General features: G+C 38.2%; 1 pseudogene; it reads right to left on the bottom strand.

Annotated features, from left to right (window-relative positions):
- Nucleotides 1-618: 618 nt before the first annotated feature.
- LOC147518345 (uncharacterized) lies at nucleotides 619-1546 on the bottom strand (annotated as a pseudogene).
- Between the last annotated feature and the right edge of the window lie 24188 nt (nucleotides 1547-25734).

Below are 25734 nucleotides of genomic sequence, written 5' to 3' on the forward strand. Positions count from 1 at the left end.
AAACAAACACAACATCTTTTGATGCCATCTTACCTGCTTATAAATATCAACAATAATTTCAAAGTCATATCTCATATTAATCAACCTGTTTACATGTCACAATATAATAAACTCAAACGCCAAGCAAAAAAGTCTAAACATTCTCATATTAACGATATGTCAGAAAAATAGAGTTTACAAGTCATAAATATAGCAAATCAAACAAGAGTTTACAAGAAGTTAAACATCATAAAACACGACTAACAAGAACATCACTCAGGATTATTAGGCCTAGCCATAAGGATATCTGCAATTTGAGATCGTAAATTAATCATATAAGCTTGATCTTGTGGCATGAAAACTTGCTCAACACCATCATTTGTTTATGGGTCTACCGGAATCTGATTATTCACAAGAAGTTCCTCATTACCATATGCTTGGAATAACACATCGTTGAGGGCAACTCTACGAAGGAAGTTATGAAGAGCCATACAAGCAATGACTATGTTCCTCTGAATTGGCAACTTATACCCTGACATCTTGCTCAAAATAGGAAACCTAGCTTTCAAAACTCCAAAGCTCCTCTCAATCACATTCCTTAGTTTTGAATGGCAATGGTTAAACTTCTCCTCCTTAGTCCTAGCACGACTTCGGGGTGATCGTCAGATCGACAAGCCAATATCGTACACCACGATATGGAGCCATAAAGCCCCTGGTATGCATGTAAGCCGCGTCACATAGATAATACTTATCTATACAATAGAAATAGATGACAATTTAGTACACATATACAAGTAATACTTTTGTAGATAACATTACAATAAAACAAAGAGTACATATTTACCTCGAGGAGGTAATAGAAACCTGAAAGCTGGATTCCGCACTGAAGTAGTTAACACCCTAGCATCATGGGCAGTCCCCTCCCATCCAGCCACAACATATATGAATTTCATGTCAAAGTACAAATTGCCAACACATTTTGCCAACAATCTTTTCCACCTCTTCCTCTGTAAGGGGTCTGTTTATTAGGAGGAATAACTGCATGAATGAGAGTGCCATCTAATGCTCCAACAACCCTTTTGAATGCTCCTTCTCTAAGTTCCTTATAACTTCTAAGTTCTCCAATTGGGGCATCCCAAGATGGTGGTACAATCATCTCTTTGGAAAACAAAATCATAGCTTTCAACACTTCATGAAAGTACTTGTGAATTGTTTCTCCAGAATGTTGGAATAACCAACTTACATGTGCCATACGAGTGTTATGACTAAGTGTTAACAAAAACATCATCATCTTTTCTTCCAAAAGTAGGTGTTTACTATTAGCCAAGTACCCTCTTTCTCGAAAATGACTACATAATGTTTGAAAAGATTCTTTTTCCATCCTAAAAGATTGGAAAATTTGTTTTGATGGACCATTCAAAGTCTCCCTAACTAAATCTTCTCCACTACGTTTGGAAATGCACATCTTTTGACGGACTCTCCTTGGGAGTGTATTTCTTTTTGCACGTTTGAGCAATATCACTAATGCTATAAGACTCACCAACAATGATAACTTAAAAGAATCCATATAGACCTACATATAAAAAGGATAACCATTTCAATGTATCCATCACATAAAACTATATAAGTCATTTACTTAACACTATGCTTTTCCACAACAAAACCAACAATGAAATTCATAAATATGCATTTACTTTCAGAAACTCCTAATGACACTATCAACTGTATTGAAGAGCCAGGATAACCATTGGCTCTAACTAAACGTGTATTGGATATATCAGTTGCATTGTCGACATTATTAGCCATGATATATATGTTCTAACGTAAACAAGCAAGCACTTTGTAAAAAACAAAAAAGAAAAACAGTTCATTATAGATTATTTCAGCACTTTGAAAATCTAAATAACAATGCATATAGTTCATTGTTCAAAGCATAGTTCGGATAGTTAGGAGTCTAGATACAAGTGCTTCAGAGTTAAGGAAGGAACAAGCTAACCGAACAAAAATAAAAAAGACAGATTATCAATTTTAGTAATGTACAAGGAACAGGAGCTGCTCTCTCTCATCATCATCATCAAAAGATAAAAGTTTGTTCCACTAAGCAATCTCCACTTACTCGAGAACACAGAGTAGCATACAAAACTATCTAGATAGAAATCCATTGCTCTATCATTCCCTAAACCAGACTAGACTCAAAGCTTCTTAGGGTAAGAATAACTCCATCTCGGAAACTTACATGACACATTCAATGCAACCCAATGTAAAGAAGACCATAAAGTGATAAAAGCTGTTAAAAGAATGAGCAAAACCAAGACTGACATATCAACAGGAGGTCCCCAAGAAATCGCTACTGATAGGAGTGAGTGTCACACAGATATCACCGTGTTCTGTAATTTGGTGATTTTACCAGTTATGGTCAATTCAACAGTTGCAAGTTTCAATTAGCCAAATTTAGAAAGAACGGGTTTATTAAATATCAACTAAGCAAAATTCAGACGAATAAAGCATCAAAGAGGGATCTTCCCCTCAGCACTAATAGATGCACAATGACAAGCAAAACCGGGTATTACTATATTGTGGCCTAGAGATTAGAAGTGCAACAATCACTTTTAAATCAAACATAGTAGTTCTGACTTCTGACACTATTTGTTTACCACTAAATCATTTTATAAATCAAACATTCAACTTGTTTATAAATGAAACCAAATCATTTTAATTCCCTGACCAAGAGATCGAGAAGTTTGTTACTAATCTAATCATTTCCAGAAAATGGGTGACATACAAACTACACTAACTAACCAATTTCTATAAAATACGATCGACATACCAGTAGCAAAAAGCTGGAGCTTGTGATTGGTGGCAAAGAAGCAACAGCAGCAGTAGCACGTGCACGGTGGAGCAGCAACAACAGAAATAGAGGCAATGGGTGTGGCAACTTGGGTTGGGAAGAAATGAGTTTTTAGAGAAGGCAGAAGAGAGAATGAGGGAAAAGGGTAGTGTGCTTGGGGCGTTTGCGTCTTTTTTCAGCTTACAAGACTTATAAAATTGTAATAGATCCAATTTTGGTACTTACAAAAATCATGCATCTTATAAGACATTTCTAGTAGAATACCTCTTATAAAAGGCAAAAAACAAACCAAAAAAATGTCAAAAATCACTGGGCCACATCTTATAAGAGGTTATAAGACATCAATGTCTTATAAGAGGCAAAAACAAATGGCCCCTGAGTTTGAGACTTTTGGTTAGATCGATATGAGATATCAGAATGAAATTTTATAATATCGCAAAAGCAGAACCGATATATATAAAATGAATTAGTCAGATCCAGGGATGTACATCTTGCCCGAAACTCGAAACCTACCCAAAACCATAACAAAATACCCACACCAAACCCTGTCCGAACCCAACAAAACCCGAACCCGAATCCAAACCGAAATACATAGGGTAGGGTTTGGTCACACTCTCTAACCCAAGCCCGACCCGATAATTTAACCCTAAACCCGTTAAAAGGGATAAAAAACCCGAAATCGAACCCTAAATCCGGTTTCAATTGCATACTACTAATCTCATATAAAAGAATGAATTAGATAAATATTTGGATTATGATCTCATTCATGTTTACAATTATGAGTTATTTAATATATTGGATTATGAAAAAATTTATGTCAGGATTTTCAATTTTTTCAGTAATTGCACGTGATCATATGTCTATAGTTCATTGATCATGTGTCTATAGTTCATTCTGAATCTATCTATTTTTAAATCATATCAAATAATTATGTCCGAGTATAAGTGATAATTACTTCCAAGTCCATTAGAAGTTTTATTTTGTTTGAAGGATTGGTGGATAGCCGAAGAAGGAATAAAATGTATATATATATTTCAAATAAAGTTTCTTATGGTCTTCTTTCTTCATTTATATTGGGCTTTATCCTATCCGAACCCGAGCCCGATGGGTACCCGAAATATAGGGTTAGGATAGGGTTTGGTCACACTTCTCAACAAAATACCCGACCCGTTAAAAACTGATCTGGGTTTGGGTAACTCGATACCCGTTCAAAACCCGAAAAGTTGGGTTCGGACGAGGCCAAGTACCCGTTTGGACATCCCTAGAGTTAGATCGCTAGGAAATTTGTGATATGAAATATTGAACTTTATATATCGGTTACAATAAAACCAATATAAGAATTTAGCAACTGATATAAGAAAACTTAAAACGATATAAGAAATTTTGGCCGAGGATAAAATAACAGTTAAACCGATATAAAAAACCGTTTTTTAGTAGTGACATCTCCACCGAGACTGAAACACGCTCACAAAATTAAATCTTCTTCGATGTCAAGTGCCATAAGGCAGAACATGTATTAACAACTACGTCTTCTTCGATGCTAGAATTTGCCACAATTATTTTGTCTCACTGGCGATCCCATGCTATATATTAGCACTACAAAAGTCTAAACTGTTTTCCGAGGGTTCCTACTTAATACAAAGTTACAAACTCACTCAAACCCTTGCTACCATTTCAGTCAGAGGGTTCAAAGCTTCAAACTGCTACAAACTCAATGTAAACCTTGGTATCGTTTCAAACCTAAAAATTGACCATGCAACGATTTATAGCAAAGAATGCCAACATCCCATTTAAAACGAAAACCACAAAATACGTTTTTAATTGTAAATCTTCAGTATAAGTAAGTCGATTTTTTTTTTTTTATGATATACTTTGTTTTATAGCAAGCCATGCCACTGCTACAACATAATAGAATTCCATGATTAACTTTTTATGGCAACAAAAGTTTTCTATGATGTGCAACTTCTAACACTGAATAAAAAGTGCCAAGTGTTTTAGAGTGAGGAAGTTGCAAACTTGGATGAATACAATCGCCCTGTAAATCATATGTAGTAGAACAATCATCATATTTCACTAGGAACGCTTGGTGAAAGGCCATTATTAGAATATGTCAGTATTAGAATATGTCCTATATGTAAAGTCTCACGTTTTTATAAGTGTGGACATCCATATCTAATAGTTTCTATTATCATATTTTAGGTTAGTATAAGTATGTAACTCTGGGTAGAGAACAAGTAACCCAAGAACTCTCTCAGATCTAAGAACTCTAACCGTAATCAATCTCTAGTCTTTTCCATTGTGCTTCTTCTTGTGAAAAAGATTGAAACTTGACTTGAATACTGAAAATTAAAACAAATTGATTTTGATTTTGATTGTTGGTGAAGGATTCCTCTCCTAGCATACTACTAAACTTTGATTTGAACCTGACACTTTGATACCATGTTAAATTCTATGTTAGTGGTGATGTTAGGAGAGTTGTGACATTGATATATTAGAGAAACTAAGAAGAAGCACAATGGAGAAGACTAGAGATTGAACAATAACACTCTTATGGGTACTCCTAAATACTGAATATTGAATACTGGTGCAGTTTAGGTGTGACTGCTACCTGAAACATACGTGCAGTTTAGGAGTGACTGCTACCTAAAACATATGTGCAGTTTAGGCTTGAGTGCTACCTGAAACATATGTGCAGTTTAGGCTTGACTACTACCTGAAACATACGTGCAGTTTAGGCTTGACTGCTACCTGAATACTGAAAACTGCAGTTTAGGCTTGACTGCTACCTGAATACTAAAGATTATAGTTTAGGCATGACTGCTACCTGAATACTGAAGACTGCAGTTTAGGCATGACTATTACCTGAATACTGAAGACTGAATAGTAGATATGCCTTGTCATGAAGAGTTTGTCAAGGTATGCTGAAATATACGTGCAGTTTAGGCTTAACTGCTACCTGAAACATACGTTATCTCCCTATTAGTTGGAATATACCAGTCTGAGTTGGAAGTTCTTCTATCTCAATTCAAGCTTCAATATTTCTCTGGAAGATTTACTATTCACCGGCACTATTCATCATTATTGTTCACTGGCATTATTCACAGGTACTATTCATCATTACTATTCACCGATACTGTTCACGGTACTGTTCATCGACATGTTTAAGTATTCTAAGTTTCGAAATCTCTCATCTCATTATTCTCTATAGTTCGAAGTAAGTTTTTAAGATTCCGCTGGTGTTTAAAGTTTGTTTGAAGAAAGCTAGGAGAGAGATCCGAAGTTTCTCAGTATTGGTTTCTTAGTATTATTTCGCTTCTGCAGTCACCTTCTTCCGGAATCTCTCTGTCTTAGTATTGATAAGAGGGGTACAACCTCTCTGTATCTCGCAGTCTCTGAAATTAGTATTGGACGAGACGCAGACGCGTTCAGTCTAAGCCTTCTGCTAGGCGCGCACGCCAAATATTGTTTTCAATACGGTTCGTTTTTCATTCAGAGAAGAGGGCGCACACGCGCTCAACTATAGCAAGGCCCAAGGGGTGCATGCTCCCATGTCGTGGAAAAAAAAAGTTAGTTTTGCCCAAGGCACGCACGCGCTCTAGCCTCCACACATCAGGTTCCGAGATTTTTGATGTATCAAGACTTTGGAAGGTAGTTTACACTCTCATCCAGGATTGGAGGGGTAGTATTGTTTGTATGCCGTTATAGATGTTTGGGTTTCTAGCTTCCACGCAGTTGGTATTGATGTCGTCTTCTGTCTCAGTTTCTAGAACATAATCAAGTTGTTTGTTTGAAGTATTATAGGGGCACACGATCTCTATCTCATGAAGAATTATTCTTTCTATCTTCCATTGTTACAGAAGTTCGCAGTCATAAAAAGACGCGACCCACCCTCCACCCTCTATAGTGAGTATTGTTTGATGCATGTTCTGTTAGATTTTTTTTTGTGTAATGGCGTATGAAGTATTGTTTTTTTTAAGTGGTCATTGGTTGGTTGTATAAGTTGGTATTTGATTTTCTCAGTTTCAAGTTCAAGTCGAAATAGACAAGCCTTTGTATGTTTCACCTTAGCCTTGTATATTCCAACTTGAGAGGGGGAATAGGGAGATAACGTATGTTTCAGGTAGCAATCAAGCCTAAAATACACGTATGTTTTAGCATGCCTTGACGAACTCTTCATGACAAGGCATATCCACTATTCAGTCTTTAGGTAGCAATCATGCCTAAACCGTAGTCTTCAGTATTCAGGTAGCAGTCAAGCCTAAACTTCACGTATGTTTTAGGTAGCAGTCAAGCCTAAACTGCACGTATGTTTCAGGTAGCAGTTAAGCCTAAATTGCATATATGTTTCAGGTAGCAGTCACACCTAAACTGCATGTATGTTTCAAGTAGCAGTCAAGTTATAACTGCACCAGTATTCAGTATTCAGTATTCAATATTCAGGAGTACCCATAATAGTATTTTGTTGACATTAACAGTGATATTGATAGTAGCAGCCAAGAAGCGCACATCAAATCAATGTTATTGTTTTCAATTTATATTATGACAGCCATGACAGCGAATGGAGTGAGTAGTAGCCAAGCAGTGTGCCACTAAATCGATGTTATGATTTCAGTTTGTGACTGTGGTACACCTTCAGTATTCAAGTTAGGTCATTGCCTAAACCGACCAGTTTCACCTCCAGAACGTCTCAACAGTTGTTCGAGTTCTTCAACTAAAGACAGTTCTATGCGAAAGGGGGAGTTGTATTCTTATCTTTTCTTTTTGTCATTCAAGTTGGAATTTGCAAGTTTGCGGCACTACAGCTGGAGGGGGAGTATTATAATATGTCAGTATTAGAATATGTCCTATATGTAAAGTCTCACGTTTCTATAAGTGTGGACATCCATATCTAGTAGTTTATATTATCATGTTTTAGGTTAGTATAAGTATGTAACTCTGGATAGAGAACAAGTAACCCAAGAACTCTCTAAGATCCAAGAACTCTAACCCTAATCAATCTCTAGTCTTCTCCATTGTGCTTCTTCTTGGTTTCTCTAATATATCAATGTCACAACTCTCCTAGCATCACCACTAACATAGAATTTAACAGCCATCAAATGGGCTGATCTAGTTGATGAAGAGGAGTGGCGATGAGGAATGTGAAGAACCAACACATTCTCCTACAAGAAATCTTGTTAGCATTGAAGCTGAAAGATTGCTGAGCTCCGTGAATTGGGCTGATTACACTAAAGAGGTAGATTGGTAGGTTCAGAAGAAAGGAGGATGCAAGTCCAAGGCGAAAAATGTGCATCCAACTCCACTTCCACCAAGGGCTAGAAACATTCTAGCAAGATATAAATGAATTACATCTACTTCAAAGTGGGAACTTAATCCAACTCAAGAGGTTCTTAACCCATATATTGTAACTTTATTATTATTATTAATATAATATTCACATTTTCATTCATGCATGCATGCAAAAAAAAATGGCTTGCAATAGCATGGGATCTTATCCTCCCCTGGCAATATTTCAGCATAAAGTGGTCTAGTGCCAAAACCTAACACATAATAACATTATGGAGTTACTGTGAATGTGAAGAGGGAGAGAAAACCAGAAAATAAGTATAATTTTTTGCATTTTAGATGCAAAATCTGAGTACTACCACATGGAGTGTGTTAAAGAATCATATCACTAAAATAGTCAATCATCTGACTTAAGGACTTCTCTCTGCACAATTTTTAGAAGATATTCAACATTATCATGTAGAAAGCTGTATAGGAGTTTTCATGTATAGAGCGCGACCTGCGCTCAGATAAGGTACAAATGGAGCGCGACCCGCGCTTCTCTCCAGTAACTTGAGCGCGACCCGCGCCCCGTGTTTCTCAAGCAACCAACTGTTTTGTTTCTATTTGTGGTAACTTCTATATAAAACAAATTGTAATATCTTAGAATTCAATCAAGTAAATAATAAACTGAATTGAATCTCTGAATCTACATGGTATCGGAGCCAAACCATTGAAATCCGCTGCATTGAATCCTTGAATCGCAAACCCATTATTGAATCCTTGAATCTTAAACCTCAAATCAGTTTTATTTTTTATTTTCTTCAAAAACCTAAATCGTTTTTTTTTTCTGCAATGGCTGAATCTGACAACAATTCTTCAAGCATCATTCATCACCACTACACCCCACAAGACAACTCAACGTTCCCAAAAACTGTTCCATTAGATAAGTCCAACTATACCATCTAGGCTCTTCTCATGTGGATGCGGATTGGAGCAAGGGGAAAACTTGGTTATTTGACTGGCGCAAAGGTTGAATCGCTTATGAATTCGTCCGAATATGAAGTTTGGGCAACAGATAATGAAAAGGTAAAAAGCTGGCTTATTAATTCTATAGAGATTTCTCTTATGAACCGTTATATTCGTCTTCCTACTGCAAAAGATATTGGGAGGCTGTGGAGAAGACCTTCTATGATGACTCTGATGAAACTCGAATTTTTGAATTGAATACGAAGTGCTTTGAAGCGAAGCAGAATAGGAGACTTATTCGTTCCTATTACAACGAATTGGTGGCTATGTTCCAGGAGATTGATCAGAGGGTGACCTCCCAAAATAACAGTGTTGAAGATGTACTCCATGAAACGTCCACGATGTCCAGAATGCGTGTTCATATGTTTTTACGTGGACTAGATCAGGAGTATGATCAGGTGTATGGAGAGATCCTTCAGAAAGAACCTAAATTTTCCTTGGAACAAAGCTATGCTTACATTCGTAAGGTATAATATGAAAAACAGGCTATGGGGCACTCTGTATCAACTAGATCCTCTGTCTTGGCTATTCATAGCAAGACAACTCCTCCAGGTTTTTCTGGTCCTCCACGCCATCCTAAAGGTAAATCAAATCCTTGGGCAGATAAAACGTGCGGTGTTTGTGGAGATTTGGGTCATAGCAAGGAGAGATGTTATGAAGTGATTGGTTATCCTGATTGGTGGGACTTCTCGAAGAGGCCACGAAAGAATTTAAGCAAGGCCGCTATTGCTAATGTTGTGAATGGAGACAATGCTTCGGCTAGTGTCGCGCAATCAGGTATGAATGGTAAGGTTATTTCGAATAGTACATGGATAATTGATTCAGGTTCATCTGACCATATGACAAATGACCCTAACCTTGTCAAAAGTCTTAGAACTTCACCTCAAACCACTGTTTCTACTGCTGATGGTACTCTAACTCCGGTTAGCGGAGAAGGGTCTATTGAGTTATCTAAAACCTTCACTCTTGAATCTGTCTTAGTTGTTCCATCATATCCCTTGCCTATAGCCTATTGTCTGTTTGTCAAATTATCCTCGCACTTGCATGTACTGTGACATTCTATCCATCTTTCTGTGCTTTTCAGGACATTCTGACTTGACAGATTCTTGGTTATGGTGTTAAAAAGGGGAAACTATACTACCTGGATTTGATAGAAACTGGCGAGAAACAAAAGAATTTTCTGGGGCAAGCTAATCAGGTCAATAGGGTCGAGAATGCAAAAGAAGTTGTGTGGTTATGGCATCGTAGGTTAGGTCATCTATCTTTTGGTTATTTGAAGAGGTTGCAACCTCAGTTATTTTCAGTTGTTAGTGAGTCTGAGTTTCATTGTGACATTTGTGAACTGGCCAAGAGCCACCGTATTTTATATTCACCAAGTATTAATAGATGTCCTGTTCCTTTTATGAAAATTCATTCTGTGTTTGGGGTCCTGCCAAAGTTTCTACTTTTTCTGGAGCTAGATATTATGTGACTTTTATTGACTATTGCACTCGCATGATGTGGGTGTCGTTACTGAAAAACAAAAGTGATGTATATGGGATGTTTACTGATTTTTACAAAATGGTGGTGGCGGCGATATCAACCGATCTATCGTGGTCTTTCGACCGATAATGGTGGCGAATTTGTGAATGGCCTCATGTCTGAATTTTGCCGGTCAATTGGAATTCGTCATCAAACCTCCAATTCTGGTACCCCCCAACAAAATGGTTTAGCAGAACGGAAGAATAGGCAGTAGTTGGAAGTTGTTCGTGCTTCCTTGTTTGGCATGAATGTACCTCGATCCTACTGGGGTGAAGCAGTGAAATCAGCAGCATATGTTATAAACCGTACTCCCTCACGGGTAATTTAGTTACATAATCCTTATCAGAAACTCCATACACTTTTGTCCATCCCATCCATGCCTAACTTGAGCCTCGGGTGTTTGGATGTACAACTTATGTCCATATCCCACAACCAGAACGAAGTAAACTTGATCCTCGTGCAAATAAGTGTATTTTGTGGGTTATGCAGAGTTTCAGAAAGGGTATAGGTGTTATGATCCCATTACTGACAAGATGCATATATCTCTTGATGTCTCATTCCATAAATCCGACCTGTATTACTCAGGGGGAGAGTGACGGTGAAGGGAATCCTGATGTCTTTGGGGAATTGGAACACTTGGAAGAACGATTTGAAGTTCCTGAAGCAGAAATTGATCCTGTAGCAGTAGAGCGAAGACATGATCCGGATGTATCCAAACTCCAGAAGAGCGGATGTATCCTGAAATGGTAGTACACGATAGGGGTGGGCAATGGGCCGGGTCGGGCTAGCCCGGCCCTAAACATTTAAAGCCCTTTAGATATTAGGGCCGGGTCGGCCTGGCCCTAAAGTCAGCATAGGGTCGGGTCGGGCCGGGTCACAAGTCTAAACCTCAAGCCCTGACCCTACCCTACCCTATATATTTTCTTTTTTTTTACTACATCAGTTTTAAAACTCATTTATATTACAAAAATGTACAATAATCTACAAACTCAAAGTCCAACCAATCTAGTAATAATCCTGTATAAGTCCAAAAATTTAAAATGCACATCCACAATCTAATGGTCAAGTACATCGAGAGTTCGAATTTGTTCTTCCTTGTACTCAAACCTCACTAAAATTACATTTAACATTGAAATACATAGACAAATAATTATATTATCATTTTAAAGGAAGAAGTAATAGATATAAAGAAGAAACATAATAGTTTTGGTTAAGAGTCATGGAAGTTGTTAAACTATTTGTAATATCATAAATTATTTCTATAATAGATTCAAACAAATATAATATTACCTTTCTTCTAATTTAAAAGTGATTCAAGCTTTGTATATGGAAATGAAAATATTGGCTTTTGAACAAGTGATGGAGAAAGGTTTAAGATTACAAATGTCATTTTTCTGACAAAGGTTGTTTTTTGGTTTCTATGTTACAAATGTTTGCTTTGTATTTTGCTTTAATGGTGTGGAAGGAAACCTTTAGTTTTAGACTTGGCTTGGATGTGAATAAAATATAATTTATAAGAAATAAGTGAGAAAAGAAATTGAGAATAATAAGTTATGGACTTTGACTTGATGATCAAAGGAATAAAGTCTTATTTTTTATTAGGCTAGTGCTCATTGTTCTTCATGGCTGCTAAGTTGACAAGTTTTTGTTATATAAGACAAGTTATTGGAAGTACCCTTGGGTGTAAGTGATAAATTATAAAGGACAATGTTATTTTAATTGAAAATATTTAACAAAGAGTTGGACAATTATGGTATGTGTATTTATAGTGAAAGTGTGAAACAGGGCCGGTTAGGGCTTGGTTAGGGTCGAGCTAATGAGGGCTGGATTAGAGTCGGGTTTATGTTTTAGAATCTTAGCCCTAGCCCTGCCCTAGAAGGCATTAGGGCCGGGCCGGGCCGGCCCTAAACTCTTTGAGGGCTTTAGTTGTGAGGGCTTTATAGGGCTTAGGGTCGGGTCGGTCAGAGCCGGGTTAGGGTCGTTAGGGCCAAATTCCCACCCCTAGTACACGACATTTCCCCTTCTACATCAATAACTGAAGATCTTGATCAGCATGATCCACCTTAGGTACCTCCTATAACCGTTAATGAATCTGTTTGGTTAGAAAGTCTTGAACCTAGACAATCACAAAGAGCTAGTAAGGGAGTTCCTAAGAAACAATATGAACCAGACATCAAAGCCAATGCCAAATATCCTATAGCTAACTCTATGTCTTACCATAGTGATAAAACATAAAATTGATAGTTTACCTACGAAATGAACGATGAAACTCAAAACGTAAGTAAACTAAAACTATGTTATGTGCCTATATTTATCAAAGTTTCTACTCTCAATTCTATCGAAATAGAGTGGAGTAACAAATTCGTTCCACTCCTAGTTCTCTAGCATGGAATGTTTTCTAATCTAATTAATCGGTCTTAAGTCTAATGAGAGATTTACGAAGGGTGTTATACTAACGATACAATATGAAATTGATTATGTTGAATTTAAACTACGAATGCTATGGAAATATGATTGTTTTGAATCTAGATAAAGGATTAGAGGAGAATTGAATCCACCTCGAATCCAACTTAATAACCTAGCATAGATTCTTGTATCTCGATTCTTACATTCTTACGGTAAGAATTTCGAGTTCTAATCCCTAGTGTTCATGGCATTTCTATCAAATACTAACTAGCATGTGAGGTCGTCCACCCATTCTCATGGCGAATCACGACCTTTCAGAGTGGAATAGATTCTACAATGCTTCTACACTATACCACTAAGTTTTCATCAAAGCTTCATCAACCCTTCTAATGGAGGTTTTAGCCTTGAGTCATCAACCCATCATTTCCCATTGAATTATAACTACACATCATATTAAAATTCTAACTTAACTAATTTAACTAACAATGTTTCAATCTACTTAAACTACGAAATGATAATCAACAAGAATTAAAATTAGATCTATAAATTGAAATGACAAAAATCGAAATTGATAAAAAAATAACTATTTTATTTATCTAATCAATCAAGAACAATGATTCAAGACTTAATCTAAAACAAGAATTGGAAATGGAACTTAAACTTAATTACTCTACTGAAAACTAGATCTAGAGTTCTATATAGTTTTAGGTCTAACTAGCTACCATTAACAAATAGTTCAACTTTGGTTTTTATACTTTCAGATTCAAAAATCGTGCATGGGCTTGGAGCCATGTTTTGGGCCAGAGAATCAGGCCCAAAACCCAATTCTTTCAGTCCAAAAAGGCCTCTACAGCTGCAGTTGGCTTCAACATACTTTTCGTCTACTTCTGCTTCTCTGATTGGATCAAGGCTTAGACCATTGGAAAGCTCTTTCCGAGCCGGTCGTTTTGACATAAGGTAGGCCCCATTGTGAGGTCTGAGTCCAAAGATACGGCCTTCGGAAGTTCTGCTGACTTGTGTGCTATTTCTATCCGCGTCGACTTTTCAGCTTTTGACCGGGCTTTAGAAAGGCTTTGTCTTCTTGAATCTTGGCCTTTAATCACGAAACTCCTTAGTAACCGACCTTTGCTCCTTTATCTCGCTAAAGTGGCACATTTCTGCACATAATGGACTTTGAAACCTGAAATGCATAAAAACACGTAATCAGTGTTAACTCTTAATTATTACTCACATAATTGGTTTAAAAGTATGGATCATTTCTGGGGTTAAAACTACAGTTTTGGGCTCTTATCAAACCACCCCCAAACAGCATTTTGTTTGTCCTCAAGCAAAGATGAGAAATTAGAATAAGTGACCAAAAATGGAGTTCTAACTACTCTCGTTTCGCTGAGTGCGATTGCATTGACCATATGCAACAAGGCCTTAAACCACTAGGAATTCCCTAGTGGACAAGTTATAGCCTCGTGAGAGTTTTCCAGTGAAGGTACTCACAAACTTCAACTATACTACAATGAGTAAGAAATGAAACTATTGTTTCCTCATTCATGTCCCAACTATCTATATATCTCACTAGCAAATGAATAAGAATAACCAAGTCAAAAACCTAAACTAATATATGCATAATAATTAATCATTTATGATACAAATATATATACTATGAGTAATACTATGAAATGCCTAGCAGGTTCGTTTCTGAAAACTTCGAATAACGCCCCTTAAAATGCGCCCCTCACATAAATGTCAAGACAAAAAACCACTCGATTTTTTCGCTCAAGTTTAAGCTACTCCGATTGTGCATTGGGCACACTTTACCTTACAATCTCAATGACAAACAAGGAAGCGGAGTCGATCAAACACATCGCCACTTACTATCACACTAACCTATTCCTAATTAAGCTAGAGGTCTTTATTAGGTGTTGCGAGGATTAGGAGATGGTTTAAGAAGGAAGGAAATGGATATTCAAAAGGGCAAGTCTGAGATAATAGAGTCTTCATATTATGTAACTTAGAGAAAACCTTGTTATTTTCTTTTTCTTCTATACTTTGTTTCCATCCTTAGCCATATTTTTTTTTCTTTTCTTTGGCTTTTGACTCCCTTTTATTCTATTTTTGGAGTTTTTATTTATTTCTATATATTTTTTTTCTTTTCCTTGGATAGAAACTTCTTTTTTTTTTTAGGAAGCAACTAAATAATTTTTGTTTACACGGGTTTTCTCTTCTTCTTTCTTCACTCATTACGTTCTCAGACTTATTCTAGATTGGGTAAGTTGAATTTTTTATTTTGTTTTGTTTTTGTAACAGGGTAAAGGAATTGTGGTTTATGGAAGGCTAAAGAAAGGCTCAGAGGGGCGACTAGCGGAAAATAATTCATAGGTTTGAATTTCTGGCTATATCGATCCAAAGAGGGCCTAAATTTCATTTCGAGGATATGGCATAGTGATCAAGCAAGTGGACGTGTGATTTCTCTATTCGGAATATACTTCTCCCTTGTGTCATTTCTCAAATGTTTCGCTCATATAAGGCTTTAGGCTATATTCTCACAGGATTTGTAGAATAAGTACTCTAGCCTAGATTTCAAAAACTTACTGCTAACAATCATAGATACTCATGTAATATATTTATAGATAGATGCAAAGATTATTACCTACATATTAACCTAAGTTCCTAACAATTATTCTTATGCAAAAGCTACGTGAGACTTCTAGATTGTTAAGAGCATAGAGAAAGAAAACAATACCAATATTCCTAAGTGTATAGCATAAACTTATTTATTTATATTTTTGAAATTTTTAACTTGAAAACAAATGCATATTATACATATCTATATCCTAACAGATGCCTTAATTACACGTGTTTCTATGCCCCCCCCCCCAAACAAGAAGCATGCTTTGTCCTCAAAGCATTTAAATAAAGAGGGTAGAAAAATACCATGGAAATACGTGAAATTTTGGAACGTCTGCAAAACAAGGTTAGAACATACTAATATAGGAAATAGAAAAAAACTGACGCAACTCTATAAGAGTTCCACCCATTATGGGGTTAAGCAATTAAATTGCTTGGGACATAAGCGGACAATAACAAAACTAAAACTTACCTTATCTCCCGCAAGCATCCTCCTCCTCATTAAAGAGATGAGGTTCTTTTTCAAGATCCCGCAAGTCCATTATAACTTGCCAAGCTTGTCGCCATTTATCATCTACTAATGCTAACTTTTGTTAAGTGTTATTATGTCCGATGGGATGTATGCGGGCGACCAAATGAGGCTGCGACCGCCATCCGGCCAAGTCATTATTTGCAATGGCGAACCACCCATTGGTGGGTCTCATGACTTCAACCCTTTTCCAATCGTGAATTGTGCACGAATCGAGGTAAACAACTACGCATGATGCGGCTTACCAACGGGCATAAGAAGATACTTACGCCTCATGGTTTGGGCTCTCTTAAGACTAGCGACTAAAACTTCGGGGAATGTCATATCGGCGACGTCCCTCAGCTAAAGCGAGAAAAATGTCACCAGCAGTACTGTTTGCAGAAATGAACTGCCATTCCCCCAAAATATTCATCAGGATGAATAACATGGTGGTGCCTACGTTTAGGGAAAGGCTACCAAGGGCAATGCTATATCGCCCCTGGTCCATTACTCGAAATACCCTTCCCCCATAATACTCATGGAAATATGTATAATCATAAAGATATGCATTATCGGTCATATATGCCCATGTGTGAGCGAGGATCGGTATTGGTAATCCACGAAACTAAAAGCGACCACATGTTTATTGAATTTATGTGTCGTGTCATCGATCACTGACGGAGAATTCTTGTTCTCCATCCCGATTACAATAGAATTTAACGTGGTCGTAGAAATAAGCGAATAAGTGTGGTGAATATGAATCGTCATCACTTACCGGTAGATGGCGCCATCCTAATCTTGGCGGGATCCCGCGGTCGGAACCAATGTCCATAGGTCTCGGTTCCCAACACGTCTTCGAAAGACTGTTCAGGTATGACTATAGGAGATGTCATCTCAACGACTCCTTGAACAGTTCCAAAAATCCTAGAATGACCCTCAAAAAATTGGATTTTCCGTGTTCACAGATGGCAGGGCGCGGGTCGCTTCGTGGGTTTTTAGGATTACAGAGTTTGGGCGCGGGTCGCGCTCTGACTAAACTTTGTGAAAGTGTACAGGGCGCAGGCGCGCTCGTAAGTGTTGAAACAGGAGTTTAGAGGAAAAAGAAGGAAAAACTTGGAGTGAAAGGTGAGGGATGATGGTGGGGTGTAGTGTGGTTTGTTAGTGTAGAATGAAGGGGGTTTAAATAGGTTCTGTGCTTCCAAAACGAATCGGCAAGTTGCCAAATTGTTTAAAGGCAATTTCCGGAAATAGAAAGATTCCAAACCCGAAAACGGAAACAAACCATCTTCTTGATTTTCTAAAAATCATGGTATCTTTTATACTGGATTTAGAATAGTAACTTCTAAACTCTCCTACATTTCATGCTACCACCACACAATTCATAGATATGCCGATATCGGTCAAATTCTCAACCTTTCCTCCAAGACAAATTTACAACAGATGATCATATAACGAATTATATTAAAACTTAAATTTAAAACCATACAACATAAACAAACACCTTAATATTTAAATTTAACAACTGAATTAAAATCCAACTAATAAAACAAAATCATGAAATAACAGTGAACACAAACTGATGGTGAAACCCTAGTTATGTGATGAAGATGGACCCTGAGATGGAGATTGGCCCTGGGATGGAGAATGGCTTGAACCATCTGTCCTTCGGCGACGACGCTCATGCCTGTTGGACTCGGTGAAGCGAGTCCTCCACGGGTGGCATCGCGTCGTAGCATCTCTATTCGAACAAAGCGCCGTGCTTCCTCTCACCGAGTCCGAAAGTAATGCATCCGGGCTTGTTGATGCTGGTGGATAGTCTCCATGTTAGACAGGATATCGTCCTGAACCTTTTCGAGCATTTCAAGTCTCGTCTGAAGGTTCGTTTGCTTTTTTCAAACTAAAATCTGTCTATCTCGGATATCTTCACAAATACCATAAACGCAACGCAAGCCAGTTTGCAACACTTGCATGTGTGCTAAATTAGAACTACAATTATCTAATGCATCGTCATCTAGACATGTCATATCTTCCCTTTCATCCTCTGACTCAACAACCTTTCCTTCCGACAACGGCCACGTCTCTTGGATGCAATCCGTATAGATACTTGCATTAGAATGCAATTTGATCTTAATAGGAGCAGATTTTGCGACAGCTCTAAAGGAGAGCATGATCTTAGTGATCAATACGGGAAGAGGCGCCAAGGTCTTTCCCACTCCTCTAATCACATTAAACATTAAGTCAAGGATGCAGAAATTATACTTATTTGTTTGCAAAATCCAGAGAACGTGTAGACATTTGCGGGCCAATATCATCGACTTTGTCTTTCAGGGGCGTTCCTACCAATCCACCGAGCTATAGCCGGTTGATTGGTTCTCGTGGTTGATTGGGCGGACGAATGAGATGTCGGATTGTATTCACCCTCCACGACGGTATCTTTCATAAAAGCGGGAACTCCAAGTATAATTGGGATTCCACGAATTGGATTTGAGATTGCTTTCAAGCGTAATTCCTAACAGTTTAGCCAACAACTGTCTCGTTACTTCCCTCCTCCTTTCCGGCTACCTTTATAAAAATCCTATCCCCTCCAATTCTCGCTTTTTATAAAACTGTTCTACCACATCATAGTGATAGAACTCCTCAGTCGAGTACCACAGTTCGTTCCAATCCCTCCTAATCATCTCCACGTCGTAAAATGGCGCGAAGCTGTCGGCAGCAAATACGTGCTCCGGCAAAATTCTTCGTCGTAGTGCCATTGCAGTTTCTGAGACAACTAATGGTTTTGTAGACTGTGGGGGAGGCGAGTTTGAAGAAAAACAACTAAAAACAACGGTGGTTGCGGTGGTTACTTGAATTGGTGGTGTTTTTGAGTTAGGTTGGTGGTGGTAATGGTTTGGAGAAGATTTTAGTTGGATTTGAATTTTTGGGTGTGGTTAGGTTTAGTTAGGTTTTTTTTTTTTTTTTTTTTTTTTTTTTTTTAATTTTTTAATTTTTTAATTTTGGTGTTTAAGGTTTGTTTTAAACCTTGGTAACCGGCGGGATTGAAAAGGAAAGAACTGTGCATTTTTTGGAAGGAAGGAGACGCACAGACGTGCGTCCGGTTTAGGCCCAAGCCCAATTTGAATTCCGAAATTTTCCGAGTTTTTGCGCAATTTCAAATTGAATTTGCCGCTTCGTTACTGGCCCGATTTTGGCGAATGAGTTATGGAAATGATCAATAGAGAATTTCCAATCCAATGATCCATAAAACACTCAATCTCAGCCATGGGTGACATATAAGAAGGTGGAAAAATGCCTCGAAGTGCGTGTGTGACGTAAGTTATGCGAACGAAGGAAATCTAAGTTTTAGATTACGTCAACCCAATTGAACTACAAGTAATGGGCCTAAGCAACACAAATGGAAAGTTCGAGCAATCCAGATGGAAAGACCGATTGCCCACCCCCAAACAAATATTTAAACACAAAATTTGTTCTAACGTGGGTCGTTTAAAGTCAGATTCCCAAGACTTGTTGGATTGCTATTTCTATGATTAAGAATTTTTTATTATTATTTATTTTTTTATTATTTATTTTTTTAGTTTATTATAAGAAAAATGAAAAACAATAAATACATAATTCACCCCATAGAGGAACATGACTCCAAAACTGAGAAAACATGCAAAAGTGGAAAACGTGAATTATGTTAACCGTGGACTTAGGTTCCGGTACTTACGTACCACACACTCCATAGGGAGGGCCGGTTACTGAATGGTGCACTTACCACTATATGGAAGTGAAATGAAGTACACCAATGACAAAGGTCAATCCTCATAGATAGGGTCCCGTAAAAGGACTTCCTACATCGAGGGGGACGAAGTTCGTGAAAATGTTTTAACCGTTGACCATTAACTTGAAAGGTACTTGTTGTCATTGGGATTTACCAAGGTGATTGCCCGTAAGGGTGACTTGATAACGAAAAGGACCGGACCAACGGGTTTTAGTTTCCACGGGAAAATATGTAGACGGGGAGTTGTAAGCAAGACCTTTTGACCGACCACAAACTCTTTGCGCAAGATTTGCTTATCATGAACACGTTTCATGATAGTTTTATAATCCTTCGCGAGATCGTAAGAATCGCTACGGATTTCTTCAAGCTCATTCAATTGCAATTTGCGTTTGACACCTGCCTCATCAATATTGAAGTTAAGGCTTTTTATAGCCCACAGAGCACGGTGCTCTAATTCAACGGGCAAATGACATGGTTTCCCAAATACAAGTCTAAAGGGAGACATACCTATAGGAGTTTTGAAAGCAGTTCTATACGCCCATAAGGTATCCAATAGACGCTTCGACCAGTCTTTCCTATCAGGGTTTACAGTTGTTTCTAGAATCTTTTTGATTTCCCTATTAGAAACTTCTACTTGTCCGCTAGTTTGTGGATGATAAGGAGTTGCTACTTTGTGTGTAACTCCATACTTTTTCACTAGGGATGCAACAACTCTGTTGCAAAAATGTGTTCCACCATCACTAATGATGGCTTTAGGAATGCCAAACCGACATAAAATATGTTCTTTAATAAAAAATACAACGGTCTTATGGTCATTGCTATGGCAAGCTAGGGCCTCTATCCATTTAGACACGTAGTCCACGTCAACTAGAATATAAATGAAACCGTGGGAAACAGGGAAGGGACCCATGAAATCAATGCCCCAAATGTCAAAAATTTCTACTATCAAGATTGGATTTAATGGCATCATATTACGTTTCGTGATTCGCCCAAGTTTTTGGCAACGAATACACGTCTTGCAATGCACTTGGGCATCCTTAAAAAAGGTAGGCCAATAAAATCCACATTGAAGAACTTTAGCGGCTGTTTTCATCCTACTAAAATGGCCACCACACTCTTTGTCATGGCAGAACGATAGGACTTCATTATATTCCCACTGGGGAATACAACGACGAATAATCTGATCCGCACAATACTTAAAAAGGTATGGCTCATCCTAGTAGTATAACTTAACTCTAGCCAAGAACTTCTTACGTTCATTTCTTGACCAATTATAAGGCATAACATCGGCCACTAAATAATTTATAATGTCAGCATACCATGGTGCTGAAAAATCGCATACAGATGCTCATCAGGAAAAGAGTCCGGTATGGACTCAGAATCACTCTGATCGTCGTTTGTGAGTCTAGATAAGTGGTCGGTAACTACGTTTTTGACCCCTCTTTTGTCCTTTATTTCTAATGTGAACTCTTACAGGAGAAGGATCCATCGGATTAATCTCTGCTTAGCATCCTTCTTTGCAATAAGGTACTTAAGGGCTGCATGGTCCGTGTAAACTAAAGTTTTAGAACCAACCAAATAAGGACGAAACTTATCTAAACCATAAATGACAGCTAAGAATTCTTTTTCGGTAGTTGAATAATTCCGTTGAGCATCGTTTAAGGTTTTACTAGCATAATAAATAACAGTGGACTTATTATCTAGTTTTTGTCCCAAGATCGCACCAACCTGCATAGTCACTAGCATCACACATGAGTTCGAAAGGTTTAGACCAATCGGGAGGGCTGTATAATTGGTGCAGAGGTTAGGGCCGGCTTTTAAAGTTTCAAAAAGCCCGGTACAGTTAAAATTAAAATCAAAGATTGCATCTTTCAAAAGCAGATTAGTTAAAGGCCTAGCTATTTTCGAGAAGTCTTTAATAAACCGCCTATAAAAACCTGCATGGCCTAGAAAGGCCCTAATATCACGGACAGTCTGTGGTTTAGGTAGGGTCACTATCCTATCTAGTTTGGCCTTATCTACTTCTATGCCATCACTAGATACGATGTGACCTAGTACTATGCCCTTTTTCACCATGAAATGACACTTTTCCTAGTTTAAAACAAGGCTCTTTTTTTCGCACCGTGTCAAAACCTTAGACAGGTTAGACAAACAGTCTATGAAGGAGTCTCCATAGATAGAAAAATCATCCATGAAAACTTCCATAAAGCGCTCTACCATGTCACTAAATATATGAAGCATACAATTTGGAAGGTACCAGGAGCATTACAAAGGCCAAAAGGCATTCGTTTATAGGCATACGTTCCAAAGGGACATGTGAAGGTAGTCTTTTCTTGGTCATCAATATCAATAATAATCTGAAAATAGCCTGAGTAGCCATCTAGAAAACAATAAAAAGCATGACCAGCTAGGCGTTCGAGCATTTGATCTATAAAAGGTAAAGGAAAGTGATCCTTTCGTATCATAGCATTTAAACGTCTGTAATCAATACAGATCCTCCATTTCATAGGACCTTGTGTGACAATATAGTCACCCTTTCCGTTACGAACCATGGTAACTCCCGATTTCTTAGGAACTACATGAATGGGGCTTACCCATTCGCTATCAGAGATTGGGTATATGATACCCGCATCGAGTAAGCGTAAGACTTCTTCCCTAACCACCTCTTTCATGACAGGGGTTCAAGCGACGCTGAGGTTCACGAGAGGTCTTCGCGTTATCCTCCAAATGGATACGATGAGTGCAAACATTAGGGTCAATTCCCTTAATGTCAGCTAGGGACTAACCAATCGCCGACCAATGTTCCCTAATAACCCGGATTAAACGTGTCTCTTCATTCTTAGATAACAGAGAAGATATAATTACCGGATGACTACCATTCGGATCAAGTTGAATATATTTTAACTCCAGGGGAAGAGGTTTAAGCACTGGGGTGGAAGGAAAATCAATAGATGTTTCATCGGGGTCCTCATTTTGCATAATGAATACTTGCTTAGGTAGCAAGTCTTCATACTCAGTATATGGAGCAACCGAAGGGTCTACAATTGGTGTGTACTCAAGGATGGTGTTGACTTCCTCTAAGTAGGAGTCATTTACAAAATCTGAAATTCCAAAAGAAAGGAATTTATACATATTGTTTTCGGGAAATGTGTTGTTAAAATAATCTTGAGCTAAGCTCTCGATCATGCTAACCTCCCCATCTATAGACGAATCTGGTAACTGTTTCATCATTTTAAAAACATTTACCTCAACTCTAAGATGGCCAAAATATAAGGACATTTTACCATCGTGGCAATTTATAAGTGCGTTGGCAGTTGCCAAGAAGGGGTGCCCTAAGATGATCGGTACAGAGTCGTTAGCGACTTCTGTATCGAGGATAACAAAATCAGTAGGATAGTAAAAATCCCGAACCTTAACAAGCACGTTTTCCACTACACCCTTAGGATACTTAATTGACCGTCCGCTAATTGCAAGCGTTATTTTTGTAGGTTGCATTTCGTAGACCTATTTGTTTATACAAGTAATACGGGGAGTAAGTTAACATTCGCCCCGTGTCTAATAAAGCGGTCGTCGTGTGGGAATCTCCTAAGGTGCATTTTCTGATGGGATCGACCGGGGTCCTTGTACTTAACAATTCCATTATTTTCGGATAAAGTTGGGAACTATTCGGTTAGAAAAGCCGTCTTTAGGTATGTTGGTCTTACGCCTAGTAGTACACAACTCTTTAAGAAACTTAGCGTGGTTAGGGAGCTTTTTAATAGCCGAGAAAAGGAAGGTTTATCGTTAGATTCTTGAAAACGCGTTCCTAATCTCCTCAAAGTTTGTATCCCCGGTTAGCATGGCTAACTTCGAGGGAATGGTGGTTTAAGCTCTATATTTAGGGTATGGCTCGACTTGATGTGTTACCTTGGCTTTCGTTTCTTAGTTTGTTGTTTAACCGGTACCTCTACAAAGTGGTAGGCTCTTCGGTTTCTACTGGCGGTATCTAGTTCGATATCCGGTGTAGGAGTACTGATGGGGTAACTATAGGCATAGTTACTTTGTTATCAACCACTCTTCCAGAGCGGAGAGTGGTGATGGCATTAAGGTCACCTACGATTGTAGTTTCGATTACTAGTATTACCGTTTACCTCAAAGGTCGTGGTTTGCTTTGTTTTAGGGTTTGGTATCGCTTTGTCACCGAAACACACCTTTTGGTTGGGCTTTCTCTTGGGCTAACTGTTGTATGCCCTAATTTATGGATTGTAAGATCTGTTGGTTTGATTGAGTCATTGATTGGAAAAGTTTTTGGGTAATCTGTATAAAGGCGTATATACGATCCGGATGTGATGGTGTAGTAGTCACAGGTAGTGCGACTGGAACTATCTCACGTTGATTATTTATGGGTGGGTTGTGATAGTTACTATTGTTAACCGGAACGATACCTCTATTGGTATTATAACTATTATAATTACCCTGACCTTGTGCTAAACCTTGTCGTGGTTGCGCTTGGTTGTTATAATTATTATAATTTCCCTAACTTTGTCCCTGTCCTTGCCTAGGTGGAGCTTGATGATAGTTGTTTGCTTGCCTAACATTTTGGTTATTAAACCTTGGAGGTGAAACTTGTTGATTGTTTCGCCAACTAAAGTTGGGATGTTGTCTCCATGAGGCATTAGAAATAGGATAGCTATTAATGGAGCAAACATTGTCTTGCTCTAATTGTTGTTGTTCATAGGCGAGAGGACAATAGGATTCAGGGTGCTCAGGACTCAAACAGACATTACATGGGTTGGAGTTAACATTCATGACGGGAATAGGCTTTTGTTGCACAGAAATAGCCTCAACCTTTTTAGTTAGAGATTCGATTAAATTTTTAAGTTTTAGATCGGGTTTCATCTCAAACATACCGGCGGCCTTAACTGTTGAAGAAGAACTAACAGAGCGGGGGATATCATCACTACCCCCCCAATTGTTATTACGTTTAGTTTGATCTTCTAAAAATTTGTAAGCCTCCGAGGCTCCTTTACTTAGGAAACTACCCCCATTCATTATGTCAAGGACTTCTTTATGGTGATGTTGAAGTCCTTTGAAAAAGGCACGAACTAACGTGTCTTTTGCTAGGTTATGGTGTGGACACTCTATAAGCAGATCGGTGAAACGATTCCAAGCCTCAGAAAAGGATTCATGAGGATTTTGTCGGAAAAAATGAATCTTGGAAAGCATCTCATCCGTCTTTAGGGGTGGGTAAAAATGTTCCATAAACAACTGAACAAGTTTAGCCCACGAGTCCACAGAGTTAGGCGTTTGGGCAGTTAACCAAGACGCTGCCTTATCGGCTAAGGTGAAGGGAAATACCCTCAGTTTAATTTGTTCCGTACCAACCGTAGGATGATGGAATGTTGTAAGGACTTGTTCAATCTTACGCATGTGTTGATAAGGTTTTTCATGATCTAAACTATGGAAAACGGGTAACAAATTAAATATGTTTGGGGGAATTCGAAAATCCCCCACTGGGTCTGCTAGAACGATGCAAGATTTAGGGCTATCGCTCAAGGCTTTGTAAAAGTCGGAGAGAGGAGTCTCTCTTTCTTTAGCCATTATGTCCGGTGTGGTTGGCGGAATAGTGGCTAGAGGTGTAGTGATTGGTATACTCGATAGATTTGTTTGTTGACGCTGACGGTTAATTACGTTCGGTGTTTTTCTCCGACCAGGTCTTAATCTCATGCAAGTCTAAGTCTAAACACGACAACACTCCAAACAATCTTGATATTTTAGTATAAACCTCTAACTGGAGATGCGAGGTATGGAAGAAAG

The sequence above is a fragment of the Coptis chinensis genome, chromosome 2, assembly GCF_015680905.1.
Source record: "Coptis chinensis isolate HL-2020 chromosome 2, ASM1568090v1, whole genome shotgun sequence".
Lineage (NCBI taxonomy): Eukaryota > Viridiplantae > Streptophyta > Magnoliopsida > Ranunculales > Ranunculaceae > Coptis > Coptis chinensis.